Raw genomic sequence first — 20,258 nt, 5'->3', positions numbered from 1 at the left:
TAATAAAATGGTTTACATTTGAATAAAAAAAACGTTTATTTGCTACAACTTTTTCTCTTCGCCCAACCATAAATAATAAAAATCAATAAGAATGTGCAAACATAGAAGCATTTGATCTTCACGGTTTTCAGACTTCCTTACATATGGTCAAACCGTGGCAGACAAAAACTTTTTCCTGCAGCAGGTTGAAAGAACTAGGAGCAAAAGCTAATCCGCCATCCGTATTGTCTTTCATTGACGTCCTCCATCTATGCGATCCTGTAACAGAGAGATATTCGTTTGTGTATTTAAATTGCGCTCTCTGCAATAATAATAATTAATTACCTGTGGAACGACACCAATTGAAGATGTTTTCCTTTGCCTTTAAAGTTACAAATCATCAAGGCACACGAAAAACTTTTTTTTCTCAAGTCAACACGACTCAAGTACGATGGCAAGAACTATGACAGAGATTATGTTTTGATTCCGAAAACACGTTACTATGATTGAATTGAAGAAAAATTTGACACTTTGAGTACCACCTCTGAAACATGCAAACTAGATGTTGGTCACAACATTTGCAGCGACATTAGCGGTCTAATTTTTATACGTCTATTGCTGCTACTCAACCGCTTTGTGATAATCGGAAACAAAAATTGATATTCATTCTACCTAGTTTGACTTTTTTTACATTCCGCTTCGGGAAGTTGTAATTTTTGCACGAGGCACACTAAAGACGCGTCAATATAATCGATTCCGTGCATCGGTTCGTTCATCACCCGTATAGCAGCATATTTTTCAATTAATATGAACCTCATTGATAATCAATTCTCTAAAACTGATTCTCTTCTGCTTCTGATAATCAAAAACACCAACGACATACGGGCATCGTTGTTTGTTTTGCCCATCTACTTTTATGCCATCTTCATTGGTTTAATCATACTGGTGGTGGTGCGGTTACTTTGATGGTGGCATAAATGTCAGTGAATTGAGTATAGTGAGCATGATTTTTTTCGTCCCTGGTGACGAATCATCGTGAAGGATTATTGAAAGTATTCCAAGAAAAAGTTTGGGAATAAATCTATGTGATTTCTGAAAAATATATTAAGAAGTATTCCTGAAATAATCCTATGAACTTAAAATGCTATTCTTGGAGAAATTCCAGACTGAAAGAAATTCTCTATAAATTTTTAGAGAATCCTGAAGATGAGGAGCTTCTAAGGGAATTCTAAGAAGAGTTCATGGATAGTATTGAAGGGATATCAGGAAAAATGTGTTCAAAAATTTCAGGACGAATTTCTGAGAAATTTAGGTGGAATTTCTTGAAGCAATTCTCCAAGAAAGTTTTTCGGCAATGGCTTTAATTTTACTTGGAAAAAGAAATAGCCAAATTACAGGATAACTTTCTTCCGCTGTGTTTGCGTCTTATATAAAAGCAGTTTTACCGGATTAAAACATAAATTTCGTAACAAACTGCTGAGAAGGTGACATATGTTGTAACATTTGACAAATGTTCCAACCAAAATGTCTTCAGTTTAGTGTTAGTTTTGCCATACAAAATAAAAATAAATGTAAATAAAATGCAAGAACTTATTTGGTTTATATGAAGTTAAACTTTGACTAATATTCGACAAACCCTAAATAAAAATAAAATTGAAGTAGTAAAATACTAACTACCGATAGGGCCTACGGAAATAGAACCACTTAGAGATTGAGCTCCACCGCTCAGAAATTTTGAGTCAGAATACAGAATCCAGCTGACCTTCACCTTACTCGAGGAAGTATTGGTGTAACACCAAAATCAAATTGTTCAAAAATCTACCTGGGTGCCTATAAAAGTGCCCGACATACAGCCACTGGTCGCTTTTATCCTGGGAAGCCAATATCAGCAGTAGTCCTTCAACAAAGTGTTCGGTAAAGTTGTAAACTTGAGCAAGTGATCTAAAGTGTAGTGAACGTATCACCTCGAACGTAGTGAGAGTGTTCTGAAAAGCTTGTCGCGAAAACCTTAGAAGTTGTGTAGTGCTTTTAGTGGCCACTGTTGGAAATGTGTCCAACGAAGAAACGCACAGGGTTTATTTCCAAACTAATAATAGCATAAACGACCGGAGACGTAGGATTTACGTTTAAATGTGGCTATTATTAAATTCCTGAAATTATTTCATGTACATATGTGTTAGTTTACATATTGTGTGCCATTTTACATTTAGATTTAGTTAAAATAATAGATTGTGAACTTTAGTATAATATGTCCGTATTGACTTACGTTTAGTCCCGTTGTGCAGTGTTTGCGGATGATCAATCCGGTCTTGCGATTGTTGCGATCTCCTTTTCCTACTAATCACCTTAGCAATATCAAATTTACCGTACTAGATCCTCACCGTACTAAAACAATCTAGGTTTAAGTATTTCAATATAATTTAGCTAATTTCATTTACCTTTGCATGTAGGTTTTAGATTTATGTAGATCTTAGGTTAGAAAAATGCACTAGATGTTAAGTGAACACTGTAGATAAGTTTACTATTAAATTATATGAATTTCAACATAATTCAAGTTGATAGAATGTTACCCATTTAGTTCACACTATTATTGCACAATTTTCTAGATTCTTATTGCATGTAACACTATTTTAGATGTAGTTTTAGAAACTCAAAAGAGCACATGAGCGCTGTTGATATTATACGCTGTATCAATTGTATCTTATCTGTCCACCACAATAGCATATTGGTCATGACGTTTGACCAAGGGCCTCAGGGGAGAAGGTTGCATGCAATACCTACGTTTGTTGATGTGTGTAGATTAGAGATGCTGGATAGAGAGGTGCGTACTCAACACTCCCCCCGGGTACGCCGATGATCTGGTCGGCTTACATTTCGTCGCGCCGTACATCCAGCACGGCCAGCTTGGCTACCGGACGTTCGAACACTCCGGTGGTGGTTTGCACGGTGGCCGCCCTGATCTTGTTGTCCTTCTGGCTGATGCTAGTACCGATGACCTTACCTTTGGGCCAGCAGTTCCTGGGAAGCTTTGGATCGACGACGACCACTATGTCGCCGATAGCAATAGGCTTCGTATCGGTGTACCACTTCGTTCGGCGAGTGATCTCCGGCAGATAGTCACTCAGCCAACGTTTCCAGAACTGGTTCGCTAGCTGTTGAGACATTCGCCAGGTCCGTCGTAGGGTTGCTCCGCTGTCGTCCAAAGTGCATAGTGGCTTAGTACCATCCGATGACCCCAAGAGGAAGTGATTAGGGGTGAGCGCGGATGCGGACTCATCATCTACTGGGACGTGCGTTAGTGGCCGAGAGTTTACGGTGTTCTCGATCTCGGCTAGAAGGTTCCGTAGCACTTCATCGTTAGGCTTGTGAGACGGCCGAATCGCCATCAGGTTTCGCTTCACGATGCCTATTAGGCGTTCCCAGCTGCCGCCCATGTGCGGTGAGGCTGGGGGGTTGAATTTCCAAGTTGTTTCGATCCCACCAAACTCCTTCATCAAATCGTCCTGGTTGAACCCAACTGCAACGTTCATTAATTCACGGCTCGCGCCGATGAAGCAAGTGCCGCGATCACTGTAGATCGTTTTAGGTGTGCCTCGACGTGCTGCAAAGTTGCGAAGACCCATGATGCACGAGTCGGTACTCAAAGTGTGCACCACTTCGATGTGGATTGCACGCGTAGTCAGGCACGTTACCAGCATGCCCCATCGTTTCTCCACGCGGCGCCCTACGACGACTTCGAGGGGACCGAAATAGTCGACGCCAATATGGGTAAAGGGACGGGCGAATGCGTCGAGTCGCTCTGAAGGAAGGTCGGCCATTATAGGTGGCTGCGGTGTGGCGCGGTGGTTTTTGCAGTGTTGGCAATTGTACCGTACCTTGGCGTAGGCCGCTCGTAGTCGTGGTATGCAGTACCTTTGGCGGAGTTCATTTATTGCGGTTTGGTGGTTAAGGTGGTTATACTTATAGTGATAGTGTGCGATAATAAGTTTGGTGGTATGGTGGTCTCGTGGAAGGATAATTGGGTTCTTAGCGTCTTCGGTGGCTTGACAACAGGCGTCGATTCTTCCTCGCATCCGCATCAATCCGTCGTGGTCCATCCAAGGAGATAGTTTAAACAAAGAACTGGTTTTGGGAATGGGTTTCGACGGCTTCTGCAGAATTGCTATTTCGTCTGGGTAGGCTTCTCGTTGAGCTTGACGAATCACGTAGCGTTCGGCGATCTGCTTTTCCTCCGTAGATGGAGGCCCATGAATAGTGGACTTCTTCTGGACCTTCAGACGACAGTTCGTAACGAAACGGTGTACGAGTGCCGCAGCCTTGATCATCCGCTTCCAGCTGGAGACGTTGATTGGTGGATCTGGTGCGGAGAAGTGAGTTAGCAGCGAAGGACGGAGTTCTGTTGATGTCTTGTTACCTTTCGTTGATTGACACGGCCATAATTCTTCCGAATGCTGTAAAAACCCTGGCCCGATGAACCACCTCGACTCTGTCGTCATGTCCGGAAATTTCTCCCATTTCGTGCCTTCGTCAGCTACGTTAAGCTTTGTTGGGACCCACCGCCATTGTTTCTGGTCCGTAGCTTCCAGAATCTCGCCAACACGGCTGGCAACGAAAGGTGTGTAACGACGATGGTCCGAGTTTATCCAGCAGATCACATCCCTGGAGTCCGAGTGGAAGAACTGCTTACTTGGAGTGATTGACAGAGATTTGGTGACCGTTTGGGAGAGTCGTGTACCGATGACAGCTGCCATTAGCTCAAGTCGCGGGATAGAGTGGTATCTCAAAGGTGCTACTCTTGTTTTGGCGGCAACTAAACGGCACCAAACGAAGCTATTCCGCTCAAATCGTAGGTAGCATGCGGCAGCCATAACGTTTTCGCTCGCGTCTACGAATGTGTGTAGCTGAACGTCGTCGTACTCCGAAGAGGTTTGGGAGCAGAAGCATCGAGGTATCTGAACCTGTTCGACTTGAGGCAGCACTCGCAGCCAGCTGCACCATTTGGCAAAGGCGTTGTCATCGATCTTGTCGTCCCATTGAATTCCACTGCGCCAGATTTCTTGAAGTAAGATCTTGAGGAACATGAGGAATGGCGCGATGAGTCCAAGGGGGTCGAAGATCGTCATCAGAACCCGTAGAACTTCTCTTTTCGTGGGCTGGCGGCGACCTTTCCACAGATCACTATCATAACGGTTCCAGCCGACTTTGTAGGTGAACACGTCTGAAGCTGTGCACCACCACATCCCGAGCACCTTTTCCGTTCCCAATTCTGGCGAAAGGTCAAGATTCTTCTCTTCCGTGTTGCTTCCACGTAGGGCTTCCAGGACGCGATGAGAGTTGCTGGTCCAATTACGTATTTCGAACCCGCCCTGTGAGTGGACGTACCTCACTTCTTTGGCAAGTTCGACCGCCTCCTCCTCTGTGTCGACGCTTACCAACATATCGTCGACGTAGTGCCGTTTCTCGATAACCTCCACCGCTGCAGGGTATTTCTGGGCGAAGCGCTGAGCATTGAGGTTCATCGCATATTGGGCACTGCTGGGAGAACAACAGGCGCCGAATGTCATGACGCACATCACGTAGACCGCTACGTTTCCATCATCGTCCCTCCAGTAAAAACGTTGACACTGCTGGTCTTCTGGCCGGATCCGTACCTGGTGGAACATTTCCCGTATGTCACCAGTCAGGGCTATGGGACGTTCGCGGAAACGGATCAATACAGTGAACAACGACGAAAGATGATCGGGACCTTTCAGCAAGGCAGAATTCAAAGATACTCCGAATGCTTTGGCCGCAGCGTCCCATACGATCCTTACTTTCCCTGGTTTATTTGGGTTTGTCACTGGAAACACTGGGAGGTACCAAACGCGCTGTGATGGTTGCCGCAATTCTTCGTCGGATAACCTTCGTATGTAGCCTTTCTTCAGGTAGTCCATCATTTTCTCCTTCAACGTTTTAGCCAATATTTCCTCCTTCATCATGCGCTTTTCAAGGCATTGGAAACGTCGCTGGGCCATCGCTCGACTGTCCGGCAGGCGAACGGCGTCGTATCGCCAGAGTAGACCGGTTTCATAGCGTTCCCCTGTGAACTTAGTTAGCGACTGGAGAAGGAACTGCGCTCGTTGATCCTCGACGGAGAGAGGTGCTTCAGAAGGCTTCATGATCCCCAAGCTATCCAACGCAAAGTAGTCTTTGATAACTTGGTGTAGATCTTCGTCCGCTTGGCACTGATCCTCGCAAGAACCGATGTGATAAACAGAGTGCACTGGGCTGGTTACATCTGTGGATCTTCCTCCACAAACTGTCCATCCTAGACGGGTCTTGACAGCGACGGGATCGTTCGGTTTACCTTCGCGGCACTTGAGCGCAAGGCTGAGATGCTGGTTCTTAAGGCCAATGAGGATACGTGGCCGAACGCTGTGGTATGATTCGAGCGGCAGTCCCATTAGGTGAGGGTAAAGCGATGTGAGTTCTTCGGTGTCCATCGTCTGGTGCGGAAGCATAAGTTCGTTCACAGTACGTGCACCGTTGATTGTGAAACTCTTAGCTCCTTTGTGTACACCAGCTATCTCGAGTTCGACGATCCGAGACTTTTTCTCTTGACGTTGCGTGCCACCGGTCCAGTGAAGACAAAGCGATCGCACTTCTCCATCTAGCTCTAGTTCATCGGCTAACTCTTCGTCGAGTAGCGTGAGATCCGAACCGTCGTCGAGGAAAGCGTGTGTACGGATCGATCTATACTTACCGTGTAGCACAACCGGAAGATAGCGAAACAGTATGTCGCTCGATTTAGTCTGATGTGCGTGGCAACTATGCGTCGAAGGACCGGCTCCTGTCTTAGAAGGCTCCGTACCGTCCGTCGTCGTTGGGATCGATGCAGGAGATGACTGCGTTGTTGGTGAAGCGGGTGATTGTTGCTTTTGGTCTTTGTGCAGCAGCGCGTGGTGCTTGAACTGGCAACCATCCTTTCCGCAAAGTTTGGCTTGACACTCGCCGTTATGTCGGCTGAGACAACGACGACAGAGTCCGAATTCTCGTACCGTGGACCAGCGCGAATCGCGGGAAAACTCTAGAAACCGCTTGCACTTGTCGACCGCCTTGCAGGCTCCTTTGCAAACGAGACATTCTCCGTTGGCGTTCGAGCGCTTCCCACTTGAGGGATTTGGTGAACGAGATTCTGAAGAGGCGTTTTCGGAATGAGCATTCACGAAGGCATTTCCCTTCTTTGTTGTGCGACTCTCACTCCGGATTGGTCTGGAGTTTACTATGTTTGGGATTGTAACTGCACTAGCAGCTTCAGCGAGGGAGTATATCCAAGTGCTAAACGACGCTAAATTGACTCCCGGAAGTGCGATCCTGTACTGCGCCCAATTCAGCTTGATAGTTGGTGGTAGCTTGCTAACTAGCTGATGCAGGAGAGTAGAGTTGTACAGGTATTCATCCAAGCCGCAGGCATCCACAGTCGCGCAGAAGTTCTCGATACTGACGGCGAAATCCACCAGAGTTTCCAGTCTGTCTTCTCTAATGGCCGGCAAAGCTTGGATTTTTTCGATCAGCGTATGAACAATGGCTTCTGGCTGCCCGAACATCATCTTCAAAGTCTTCAACACGCCGGGAACGTTGGCAGGATGAACTAATCGGCTCTTCACTGCTTCGAAGGCACGTCCTTTCAGACTTTTCTGCAATCGGAAGATGTTCTCGTCGTTTGTGAAGCCGCACATGGCCGTCGTGTTGTTGAATGTCGCTATGAATAGAGGCCAATCCTCGGGGTTGCCGGAAAACGGGGGCAGATCCTTGGAAACGGCCTGTCGCGCCGCTAGCTGCTTCTTGGTTAACTGACAGCGATCTTCATCATACTCCGGCAGGCGACTAGCATGCTGCGGAACTTCTCGGACGCCACTACGGTGTTCGTCTTCGAAGGCTTGATTGGCAGCAGGCTGATACTGCGGTAATTCACGCTGCGCGCTACGGAGCGCTTCTTCGCCTGCTCTGGGTCGAAGGTTGACGACGGAATTGGCAGCGAGGTGGACGGGTTCAGGAACAAACGACCGCTGACTCGATTCTGCTCTAGGGAGCCATCTGCTTACGACGTCTAACTGGCTGTGCACATCTGATCCGCTATCACTAGCCATCTGTTCCAGAAGTCTATATTTCTCCTCCAAGTAGAGGCGTTCTTGCTCCAACTTCTTAGAATTAAGAATTCGTTCTTCCTCCAACTTCTGCAGCTTCAGCTTGGCGATAGATTGCGAAGATCTAATGGACGCATGACTTGACGTATGAGATGACACAGAATTAGCCTTTCGAACCGGTGGCTCAACGATCTTCGACGGATACTTGCTGCTATAATACTGTTGCTCACCGACTTCCAGCGCTGGCTCAATCTTCTTTGACGGGAACTTGTAGCTGTCCATCTGGTAATGCCCGTCCTTCGGAGGTACCGACTCCAACATCGGAGACTTATCCTTAGGGAGCTTCTTGGTGGTCTTCTTCGGCTTCATTTGGCTTGGTTTGATCGTGTTTGAGGTTTTTGGAGTTACCTGGACGCTTGGCTGAAGATGCGTTGAAGCGTTATTGTCCTCTGCAACGATTGATTTCTTCTTGGTACCTCCGTGAGAAGCAGCAACGCCAGCTGGATTCAACTGCAAATTGGCATTTTGTGTCGAGCTCTCGCAGCCAGCACAGCTCCACGGAACGTCTTCGATGGCTTGGGTGACTCCCACGCAGATAAAGTGAAACCACTTGAGACACTTATCACACCTCACCATTTGTTCGTTGTCCTCTCGACGGCAAACTCTACACGACTGACCGGGAAATGATGCTTCCGGTTCCACGGTTTCGTCGGTGACCACCACCCTTAAACCACCAGTTGCACCACCTTCAGTTATGCCACCAATCGCACCATTAGTTGCACCACCATTCGCATCACTATCACCCCCACCGGCATTACTGCCTTTATTTGACCGACCGCGGCTCGACATGACCGAATTGACCGATTCGTTAATATAAACGAATTTAATAAGATGTTGGAAATGTGTCCAACGAAGAAACGCACAGGGTTTATTTCCAAACTAATAATAGCATAAACGACCGGAGACGTAGGATTTACGTTTAAATGTGGCTATTATTAAATTCCTGAAATTATTTCATGTACATATGTGTTAGTTTACATATTGTGTGCCATTTTACATTTAGATTTAGTTAAAATAATAGATTGTGAACTTTAGTATAATATGTCCGTATTGACTTACGTTTAGTCCCGTTGTGCAGTGTTTGCGGATGATCAATCCGGTCTTGCGATTGTTGCGATCTCCTTTTCCTACTAATCACCTTAGCAATATCAAATTTACCGTACTAGATCCTCACCGTACTAAAACAATCTAGGTTTAAGTATTTCAATATAATTTAGCTAATTTCATTTACCTTTGCATGTAGGTTTTAGATTTATGTAGATCTTAGGTTAGAAAAATGCACTAGATGTTAAGTGAACACTGTAGATAAGTTTACTATTAAATTATATGAATTTCAACATAATTCAAGTTGATAGAATGTTACCCATTTAGTTCACACTATTATTGCACAATTTTCTAGATTCTTATTGCATGTAACACTATTTTAGATGTAGTTTTAGAAACTCAAAAGAGCACATGAGCGCTGTTGATATTATACGCTGTATCAATTGTATCTTATCTGTCCACCACAATAGCATATTGGTCATGACGTTTGACCAAGGGCCTCAGGGGAGAAGGTTGCATGCAATACCTACGTTTGTTGATGTGTGTAGATTAGAGATGCTGGATAGAGAGGTGCGTACTCAACAGCCACATTCAGGCAAACCGAACCTCCTAATCGCTAACGCGAGGTCAGTTAGATTGTGAGTGGTCGCCCTCCAGTGTAGAAATTGAATTAGCCGGTTGAGCATCGTGAATTCGCGAGGAAACGGAAATCCCTCCTCTGAAGACAAAAGTGACTAGTGTTGAAGAGTTGAACCGTTCCATATTTGGACAGGCCCTATAAGGGCGAAGTGATCCTGTGATCCAGCGTGAAGCATCAGCGAGCGAGTACCAGAGAGCGTCGGTCCAGCAACGAAGACGACACCAACACCAAGCTGTGAGTGAGTTCTTCTTCTTCTTCTTGGCATTACGTCCTCACTGGGAAAGAGCTTGCTTTTTAGCTTAGTGTTCTTATGAGCACTTCCACAGTTATTAACTGAGAGCTTTCTTTGCCAAAGTTGCCATTTTCGCATTCGTATATCATGTGGCAGGTATGGATATACTCTATGCCCAGGAAAGTCAAGGAAATTTCCATTACGAAAAGATCCTGGAATCGAAGCCAGACACCTTCAGCATGGCTTTTGCTCTGTAGCCGCGGACTTTAACCACACGGCTAAGGAAGGCCCCAGTGTGAGTGAGTTCAGAGCCCTCTTTTAGATTTGTGTGCTTAGCAATTGAATACAATTAAATTGGTTTGTTAATTAGAGTCTTGCTATCAGTTCTTTGCATGCACCGAAAGAAAACATTTCAGGTTAAGAACCTTTAGGTCTGTCACGGTGAGTAGCTTCAAGCACGTGTGCCGACCCTGAGAGACAAAATTACAGTTGAGCTATCTTGAGACGTGAGGACGTCCGTGCCTGCGTGGGCGTCATCGGGAGTAACAATGTGTGAGGCAAAATCTACAAATGTTCATTTTTCGAAGCTTATTGCACGAATGTTCTCATCAAGGTTCAGTTATTATTAAAAACAAACGTTCCTGTGAATATTGGCCGTAATATTCTAGTGAAACAATACGAAAAATCTCTTTTTGTTCCCACTATTGCCATAATTGGTACTTCTACCTTAGTTTTTTTTGTTTTAGTTCATTCATATTTACTCTTATGTAGATTTTCTTTGTACTTCATTAAGACATAAGTTAGATGGAGATTGCTTTTAAAAAAATAAATATAAATAAATTAAATATATAACATAATTTTCAAAATTTGGAATGTGTTTCGTTGAATTATTTTTAAAATAAAAACAGGCCAATGATCATCGAAGGATCCCATCACAGCCCAACCTAAAATCAATTTCTCTCCTCTATCTCTCTCATTGATAGTATCGCAACAATCTTGTTGAGCAGCAACGTGGAACTACTGCCATCAATCCAGTCCCAGCGATAGCAATCAGTCGCTTTGGCTCGTAAAGTCCGCTGCATTATTGAAACACTCAACGAAATCATTCCCTCTATCATCGAGAGTCCCTCGCCGAAAACTACCGACATGTCTCCTTGTGCGTCACCCTCGTCCCTTTGCCAGTCGGAAAAAGGGTGGTAAAAGTTAATTGTAATTACAACAGTTACACAAATTGAACTTGTTCCCTTTTGCGTCACGTCACCAAATGCCAGATTGTCGTCATCCTCCGGTACCAGAAGCAGCAGAGCAGGAGCAAATCAGGAACACACGATCGGAAACCGTCAAGTGATTTTATTATTTACTCTAATCTGTTTAATTCCTTAACCCCCTGCCTGGTATGATGAGACTAAGGACTCGACTGGTGTTGCAATTTGTGAAACCGACACTGGAACTGTGATAACATCATCGCATAGAGAACTAAAGTGAAGCAGCAGCAGCGGGAGATTTTCTAGTTTCGCTTATGGGCGGTGGGAAACGGCGAGAGGGATGAGATACTCTTATTGTTCAATATCACTTCATCCCCTAAGGATTCGGCTAATAATGTTGTTTTTATTAGAGTTGGACCGGGAGGTGGATGGTGGTGGTTGCGTGTGTTCAGTTGCTTTATCCAAAGCGGTAAATGGAAATCCATGAAGAGTCAAACGGATGCCACTCTGGAGAGTGATACCGAGTCTAGGGTTACCATATATACACGTACAGTAAGATGTGAAATAGAATGTTCACAAGAAAGGAATAAATTTTCAGTGTAATCCAACATTCCAGATAAGCTATTAAAACATTTGATGGCTGGCACCACTGGGGAAGCAACATCAAAGCAAGCGAAGAAAAATATCACATAGGGGAAATCAGGGTAAAACCGACACTGTGGGTAAGATCGACACCCTTTGATTTTTCATGTTTTGAGCAGATTTTCATACAATTTCCACCACGTTCTATCGTAACTTGTGAAATGTTGTGTTTCGAATGACATTACAACTGACGCTACGAATAAACTGCCAAAATAAACAACAAAATCATATTGGATAACATAGAAGCAACAGCAGTTGCAATATTTGGCTTTTATTCTTTAACTATTTCGAATGAGAAATTTTTTAAATGTCATTATTTGTTCTGCGTCTACATCATCATTTACTATTATTACGTTGATACAACATGAAGGAGAAACTATTTTTTGGTTTTATGACAGCTGAAAACGCTATTGAAAAATAAATGTCCACTCGGGGTAAGATCGACACTTTCATTTGGGGTAAAATCGACACCTTTCTTTGATTCATAATCTAATTTCAGGGAATCTTTCTAATCGGAGGGCTATCTCTGTAGTTTATGTGAGTCTTTATTTTTGAATTCCAGTGAAGTTCATGGACGGCGAACATGTTAACATGTAAAATATGACACTATGTAACTTGTTACAAGCTATCAGTAAGTATTAAAAAAATATTTTTATGTTATCACGTTTCAACTTATTTGATGAAGCTTGAAGAAAAATTTCTCATTTAAAATTGAAGAATTACCAGAATTCGAAATATTTTCACATAAATTAATCTTATTATTTATTTACAAACCATGAGGTTCGACAGCTTTTATTATCTAAAAATAATTACACTTTTCTGTTTTGTAAAAATAAAACAGTATTTATTTTCACAACCAATTATTCGCTACAACTTTATCTACGTAAACATTACATGAACAAAAATTAATAATATCCATGAGTATTCACCCCAACTTAATAATCTTAGCATGGAACATTTGAAATTTTCACATTTATTTAGTGGATCTTTGGCCTCTCCTCAATAATTTACGTAATATGTGTATGATCCTTCAGAGGAAGGGGTCATAAATGTCGAAAGTCATGTTTAAAGCATTCTTTCGAATATGAAATGTGATGGTGATGTTTACAACGTATAAATTTTACTCAAAGTGCATGTGTCGGTTTTACCCCAACAGAGTGTCGATCTTACCCGCACTCTCAATTGTCTCACCTAAAAATGATGCAATATCAATTTGATTTAAATCACTATATAACCTTAATATATCATCCAGCGATTGCAAGGATTGATAGATTTATAACCAATATGTGATTCTACAATAATTTTGGGTTCGTTCAACAAGTTAAAGTACATAAATTTTATCAATAAGCTTAGGGTGTCGGTTTTACCCCGAATTCCCCTATGTATCCGTCTATGATCAACAATTTTCACAAGCAGTAACAATCTCCAAGAATTGGGTTCTTTTGTGATGCAATATTTGCAGTGTTTTGTAGCTTGTTCGTAAGATCACATTTTCTAAGTATATCAAAAAAGATTTCAAACCGTAGACTCAAAGACATTTCAATTTAAACAATGACAGCTCGCTCGAAGCTAAATTTGCCGGGGGTGATTCAAAAGTGATTTCCATACTAATATCGAACGCGCTATTAAAATATTTTCAGGGCAATAGTTCAGGTTCAAACTTTAATGTAGATTCAGAAAATACAAAACACTGGATACTCCTAAACAAGCCAATTCTTCCGAAAAATCTAATATCTAATACTTCAATAATTCCCATGAGAATAAATTCAATGGCTTGGTTTGCAAAATTCATGAAGTTTAATATATGGAAAGCTAGGTTTCAGAACTACAAATATTGTGCTTCACTTTCATTTTGGAGGAATTTTTGGAGTATGAATAAACAACTTATTGAATATTAACATTACGCTTTACAAAAAGAATACTAAAAATCACTAGAAAGGCAAGCAAATACCATTTAACTTTTATATGTATAATAATAATATAATCACAAGATGAGCAGTATATTAGAGTTTACCGGGGTTTGCTCGTCTTACTAATAATTTTTTTCAACACCAATATTTTGAACACTTTTCCCGGGAAATCGACAATCTTTAACAATCCGGCATATGTTCAAGTTTATCAATAACGCTTGAAACTTCTGTTCAGAACTTAATAATTTGTGAAGTTGGATGTGTCGCAAGCTACGCTTCACAAAGCCAATATATTGACCACTACCTCCAGGATACTGGCTCTTGAATCAGAGCAATTAATCACGATTTGTGATTGAAAACTGAGATTAATTTGCCATAACGAAGTTCAAAAGATTTTTATATAGGATTGTTTGTTAATCATGAGTAATATTCATCATTATCTAGTGTTATCATAAAACCCACTGGTTGCATACTTCAAGTCGTTTAGTGCATTTCTTCGAGCATTTAATCATTAGTTATTGAATGATTAATGATTAACCGAAGATTAATAAGTAATCGGAGATTAATCATAAAACAATAATTCAATGACATAAGATGCCCCAAACCTTTAAGTATGCAACAAATGCACCACATTCTTGAAAATGGATCAGTACACTTATGATTGAAAAAAATCTGAATCAAATAGCTCTCATCATGATTTTTCGTTCAATCATCAATTTTTCAATCATGATTAACTTAACGCTCTGCTCTTGAACCATCCTTCTTAGGACTCGGTCTGCAAAACAATGAAGCTGGATTAATCGTTAATAACTTTTGGGACACGTTATGAAAGTGGCTTCTGAATCTTAGGGGGGCTACTCTAGTACTCCCCGTAATTTAATCCCGATTTTCAATCGATACCCGCAGTTTCAAAGACAAACAGCAATCCTGATATTTACGGAATTTCGTTAGAAGACTACTGAAAAACATAATTTTGAAAAACTACCGTAAAACTTAGCATTACATATACTTCGCATATGGATTGAATGGAAAAAAATGATGTGAATTTTGCAATTATATTACATTATTATTATAATATTATTATATTATTATACGTCTTCTCAGTGAGAATCGAAATCACGACACCCTGTTCACTAGATATGGCGCATTATCCCTACACCACGAGAGGACTCACGGACGCAGAAGTTAAGCTGAATTCAATTTCAACTCAATAATCAAACACTACTCGCCAACGACTTGATGGACGAGATTTGTATAGTGCAAGCTCACGATGGGTCGCGACGTTTACAAAAAAAAACTTTTGTTTAAAAAAAAACTTCTGTTTGAAAAAAAAAACATTTCTTTTAAAATTGAAAATTTTGATCAAATTTGACATTAGGCATGTAAGGGTTAATCATAATAATTAATCATTAATCATAATCATTCATCATCTAAAATTGTAATTTAATCATTAATCATAATCATTAATCATACTCTGGCTTAATAATCAATCACAATAATTAATCATGACTTCAAAATTTTTAATCAATAATCATAATCATTAATCATGATAAAATTGAATGTAATCATTAATCACTTAATCAATCATTTCGACCCGTTAATCATTAACGCTCTGCTTCAAATCAAAAGATCAAAAAACTCATGCGACAATGCAAAATACTACAATCGACTATTTTTCTGTTCATTTTTTGAAAAGTTCAGTATGTACCGATGCACGAGTTCACTAATTTGACGTTTGAGCGGTGCTGTGTTATTTACGTAACTATGGGAACGGGTGAATTCGGCACCGCTCAAACGTCAAATTAGTGAACTCGTGCATTGGTCCATTCTGTTAGAACACTTTTTTAGGATTCCTAAAATATACTCTTTTAGAGAAAACACGGTACCGTAATCCGGGATAACATTGATCAGTTTTTGAATTATATTTTTAAATTTTTCATTTGAAAAAGCAAATTTCGTAAGTTTTATATTTTTAAAACAAGTACTGGGACCCAGCGCACAGTGGTTCAATCTAGAACAAATGTCTGACAAAACCTCAAACTCTCTACAAATTAGCTGAAATTATATATTTGACATATTTATGCCATATTGAACTATTATGGACTTTAATTTTCGATTTTTTCTTGTTTTGGACTGATAATTAGAATATTCAGGTTTAGACAATACATTTTCAACTTTCCAATCTTCCATACAAAATGGTCAAATTAGGCAGGCTGATTAACAGTTATTTATTGACAGATTGAAATGAATTTTTCACAGCATGCCAGGCATTACTTGAATTTTCAACATATATTTTTGAGTAATTTTTCCATGCACAACTGCAATAGTGAAAACAACTAGACTAAAGCGCAATTTTTGACAAAAATATTAACTATTCATCCAAAGATATGGAAGCTCTACACAAAAACCATCATAAGTAAATATGTTCATCTCATCTTAATGACCACCTTATTTATTAAATGCGCCAATTTTTCAAATTTGTAAAAAAAAACACTACGATGAACTCGTGATTGGAAAAACCACTCAAAAATTAATGTTGAAATTCATGTTACGTCTGACAAAAAAATGTGAAAATTTCATGCATGTCCATAAATATCTCACATCTAACCCTGCCTTTATGCAAGTATCATCCATTTAATCAGTTTCAGCATGTCATGTCTTTAGCTTCAGTCTGTTATCATACTTGTTTTAATAGCTAAAGCCAGTCCACGTAGGGAATGATTTTTCCAATTTGTTTCATTTTATCTGGGGGCTGCATTCGAAGAAAATCTTAACCATCTTAATAAGCCGGGATAATTTGTGTTATTTTATTTGGTGACAGCTCAAATTTAAATTCAAGGAAGTTCAATATCCTAATAATATCAAATAAAGGTATAGACAATATTTAATTAATGTATAACACCAACATATTGCATACAAAGGGGCCCAGAGAGTCCTAGCGGTAAACGCGCAGCTATTCAGCTAGACTAACCTGTGAATCGTGGGTTCGAATCCCACCAGTCGAGGGTCTTTTGGTAAAGTAAATTTTCTCGACTTGCCAGAGCATGAAGTATCATCGTACCTGCCAGACAATATACACATGCAAAAATGGTCAATCGGCAAAAAAAAGTCCTTAGTTAATAACTGCGGAAGTGGTCATAAGAACACCTGCCTGCTTAGAAGCAGGCTTTGTCCCAGTTGGGACGAAACGCCAGAAATAAAAAGAAGAAGAAGAAGATTGGAGCGAGTTTTTCGTTTCTTCTCGGGACGGGATGCAATTCATGGCTACTGCGATTGCAATGCACGTAGTACTAGCGTATTACAGGATTATTTTTATTTAATTAGAATTGCACTCCGTAAACCTTCAAACGCGTTGAAAGTGGTCTATCGCAAGTTTTCGCAAACTAATTTGTACCCTACTTGAAAACTCTTGTTTTTAGCTTTCGAATGAACTTATTCTCATCGCGGGCATTCCCGGGCTACTAATGTCTTAGGGTACTTTTATAAAAAATGATGTATTTTGAACAAATTTAACTTAAATTCACTTTGTATGAATATAATGAAAATTTTCATTCGACTCAGGTGTGCTTTATGTATATACAAACAACTTCTCTGAAGATACCATTGCGGCTTAAGCTCTCTTTAAATTCATAAATAGCTTGTGAAAAATGAATCGTAAATATTAATTTTCTTGAAAAATCATGTCCACAGTCCACTCAAGGAGCTGTAAAAAATTCAAATTTCAATGAATCTGCTTCAAACTTTGGATTTGAACAACAGGAGTGTTGAGGAAGTCGGGAAAAATATTACTGTTCGGATAAAACAACTTTTATTTTTGAGGTTTTGGCCGCCCTCGGACCATTGTGCAGCGCTCGTGGCTATATACCGTATTTTGGTTTTCAAAAGATTTAAGTGTATTTAAATAAATGTTTTAAGTGATTTTTTGATTTAGCTGATATGGGGTAACATTGATCAACCATGTAAACAACGTTCGGTAATAATGGAAATGTCGTTACATACTTAAATCATGAAGACCGAACTCTTACACGTAATTTACTTTTTGAGTTATTTCAAAAGTAAAAACTCTTTGAATTACGGAATACGCCTAAAGGTAGGCAATATCCTAAGGAGATTCTGCATTCTTAATAGTAATTCCTTAATGTAGATAAATTGAACAATCTTATGAAGGATTTGACAACGGAATCGTTATCAGCGATTCCATTTTCAGTAACAATCAAATTTCCATGCTCATACTATTTACAGAACTCATGTTGGACATAAATCTTCGGTAGTGCCATACATAATGAAAAAAATCATTGATTCAAATAGTTGACAAATTTAGGCCTGAACTAATTGCAATTTTCACAAAAATCTCAATTTTTATTAGCTCATGAATGTAAGAAAGAGCAGCACCATTCATGCTTTGAAAATGTTCCATCAATAAATGGTGATTCGAATTTTTTGCGAGAAGGATCATACCGATCAATGTTGCCCCGCTGATCAATGTTACCCCGGATTACGGTAACTCTAAGTGTTGGTGCATGCTATTCCATCCAACCTTGGAACTGTTCCTGGCAACCCTATCGGACTTCCCATTAGCAGTAGTAGAAACCGAGAAAAGATTGAGACCGGGTACTACGAGCTACGTGTGCTCTGGGAATTGCATGCATCCTATCCCAACGAAAGCTCGGCAATTGCACTGCACCGAAATAAGTGTGATTTTGTTTAATTTTATTACCTTTCGAAGTTATAAATTGAAATCGGTTTCCCGGGACCCACCCCCTTGGCCGGAATGGACGATTCAATCGAGCGAGGATAACAAGTGCGTGTGCGTGCTTTGGCACTTGTTCGTCCCTGGACGGAAACGGCCATCGGTTAAACCCACAGGCAAACACACAAATAAAATGCTCGTTAGGACCGAGTACGAATAAAAGCAACTAGGGTGGAAGAACCTGTTTTAGTACACAGCAAGCAGTTAGCTAGCAAGCAGTACACAGCAAGTTAGAGCTACATTTATTAATTTGATCAAATCGATTCGGAAAATAAAAGAAAAGTATTTTTTTCTAATAACTTTAGCTGGCCATGGAATTCCTTATAAATGTCCTATATAGAAAATGTGGGATTGAGAACATAGCGCTCAAAGTTGAATGTTTATCTCCTCATAAGAATGTTCAAAATTTTCTAGTACACTTTAACGTGCCATATTTGTTTGCACAGATATCTTATTTTGCATTCTCTTAGGCTGATCAAAACCAGTGCGTCTACCCTACTGCAGCAGTAGCAGGCAAACTGCAATTTCCACTTTCATTCAATCGAGGACCTTTAGGCCTTTCCCTAGGAGCAACTGCGTTCGTATTCGCATAAACCTACAAGGGTGAGGGACGGAACGGTAGCGGCGACGAGCGGTTTTGGGCGCAGCCCGGATCCGGATTGTGCCGAATCTTATACGGCTTAAGGATAATAGAATGTCGAAATTTATTATCAATTATTTTGCTTTGATAAAGCCCAGGAACAAGTGTAACTAATTTTATTGCCCCTGTTGTGTCGGGTGTCGTTCGCACTGCAGGGGTTTGCCGAAAGGACATCGAGTGAGTTGCAATCGACTGCAGGTCGAAAATGGATTGAGATGTTTTCGTTCTGATCGGTAAAGAGTGCATCTAACTTTTGTGTGGTGATTATTTTTTTCTTTAAGCGATTACTTCTCAGTGTTCATCTGAATATTTTGAACGCACAGATTCAATTATTGAAATAAAAATACATGAACAAAGGGCTACATAGTCAATTAATTTCATAGTTGAGCAATCCAATCTCGATAAAAATCATTACCGAAACTAGCAAAATTGTACTGCTGCTGGAAAACTAGTATTGATTACCCGTAGTCTTCAATGATTGAATAAGGATATCTCAAATATATATCAAATTACACTAAGAAACACATTATTGTTTCAAGCATCAAAATACCATTATATACCTAATTCAGAGATGCTGAATCCATTTCCGTTTTTAAAAATACCATAGAACGCCTAGTTTTTGAAACATTGGCTGTTGAAAATAATTATTTAACTATTTTAGACAACTTGCATGCGCAGATCGTGAAAGAAGACTTCTTCCGAACCGTCATTTGAACGGAAAGCCTTGTTAAAGAAACGGCATCTTCAGGCGTTAATGGACTTTCCACGGATCCACGGAATCAGTGGTAAAAATACATGGATTGCTGGACCAATTTGTTCAACGATTGAAAATTTTGAAGCAACTTGACGAAAAGACTGAGCATTGGGGAGCTATGGCTATAGCAAAACCGTCATTTGAGATAGAAACTACTTCTTGGATTGGGTATCGTCCTGTCGTCCCTATAGCTGCTAGATGTTTAGACCTATCCGCAACTCAGTTCCCGTTGTTAGCTGGTGGTATGCGGTATGGGTCCGATAGTAACACCACTTC

The 20,258-nt window shown here is 40.6% G+C and overlaps 2 long non-coding RNA genes across 2 annotated transcripts; both read right to left on the bottom strand.

The window, feature by feature from the left end:
- Positions 1-2,044: 2,044 nt before the first annotated feature.
- LOC110675863 lies at positions 2,045-2,850 on the bottom strand. The gene is made up of 3 exons (XR_002499859.1): positions 2,550-2,850; positions 2,418-2,485; positions 2,045-2,364 (listed from the first exon to the last, which is right to left on the bottom strand). It is a non-coding gene; the product is annotated as an uncharacterized LOC110675863 (long non-coding RNA).
- A 5,947-nt stretch (positions 2,851-8,797) lies between these two features.
- LOC110675862 lies at positions 8,798-9,781 on the bottom strand. Its single transcript, XR_002499858.1, has 3 exons — positions 9,529-9,781; positions 9,397-9,464; positions 8,798-9,343 (listed from the first exon to the last, which is right to left on the bottom strand). It is a non-coding gene; the product is annotated as an uncharacterized LOC110675862 (long non-coding RNA).
- Positions 9,782-20,258: the final 10,477 nt, after the last annotated feature.

Source organism: Aedes aegypti, chromosome 2 (genome assembly GCF_002204515.2).
Source record: "Aedes aegypti strain LVP_AGWG chromosome 2, AaegL5.0 Primary Assembly, whole genome shotgun sequence".
NCBI classification, from domain to species: domain Eukaryota; kingdom Metazoa; phylum Arthropoda; class Insecta; order Diptera; family Culicidae; genus Aedes; species Aedes aegypti.
Note: the sequence above shows the minus strand (reverse complement) of the source record. Positions and strands in the feature narration are given on the sequence as shown.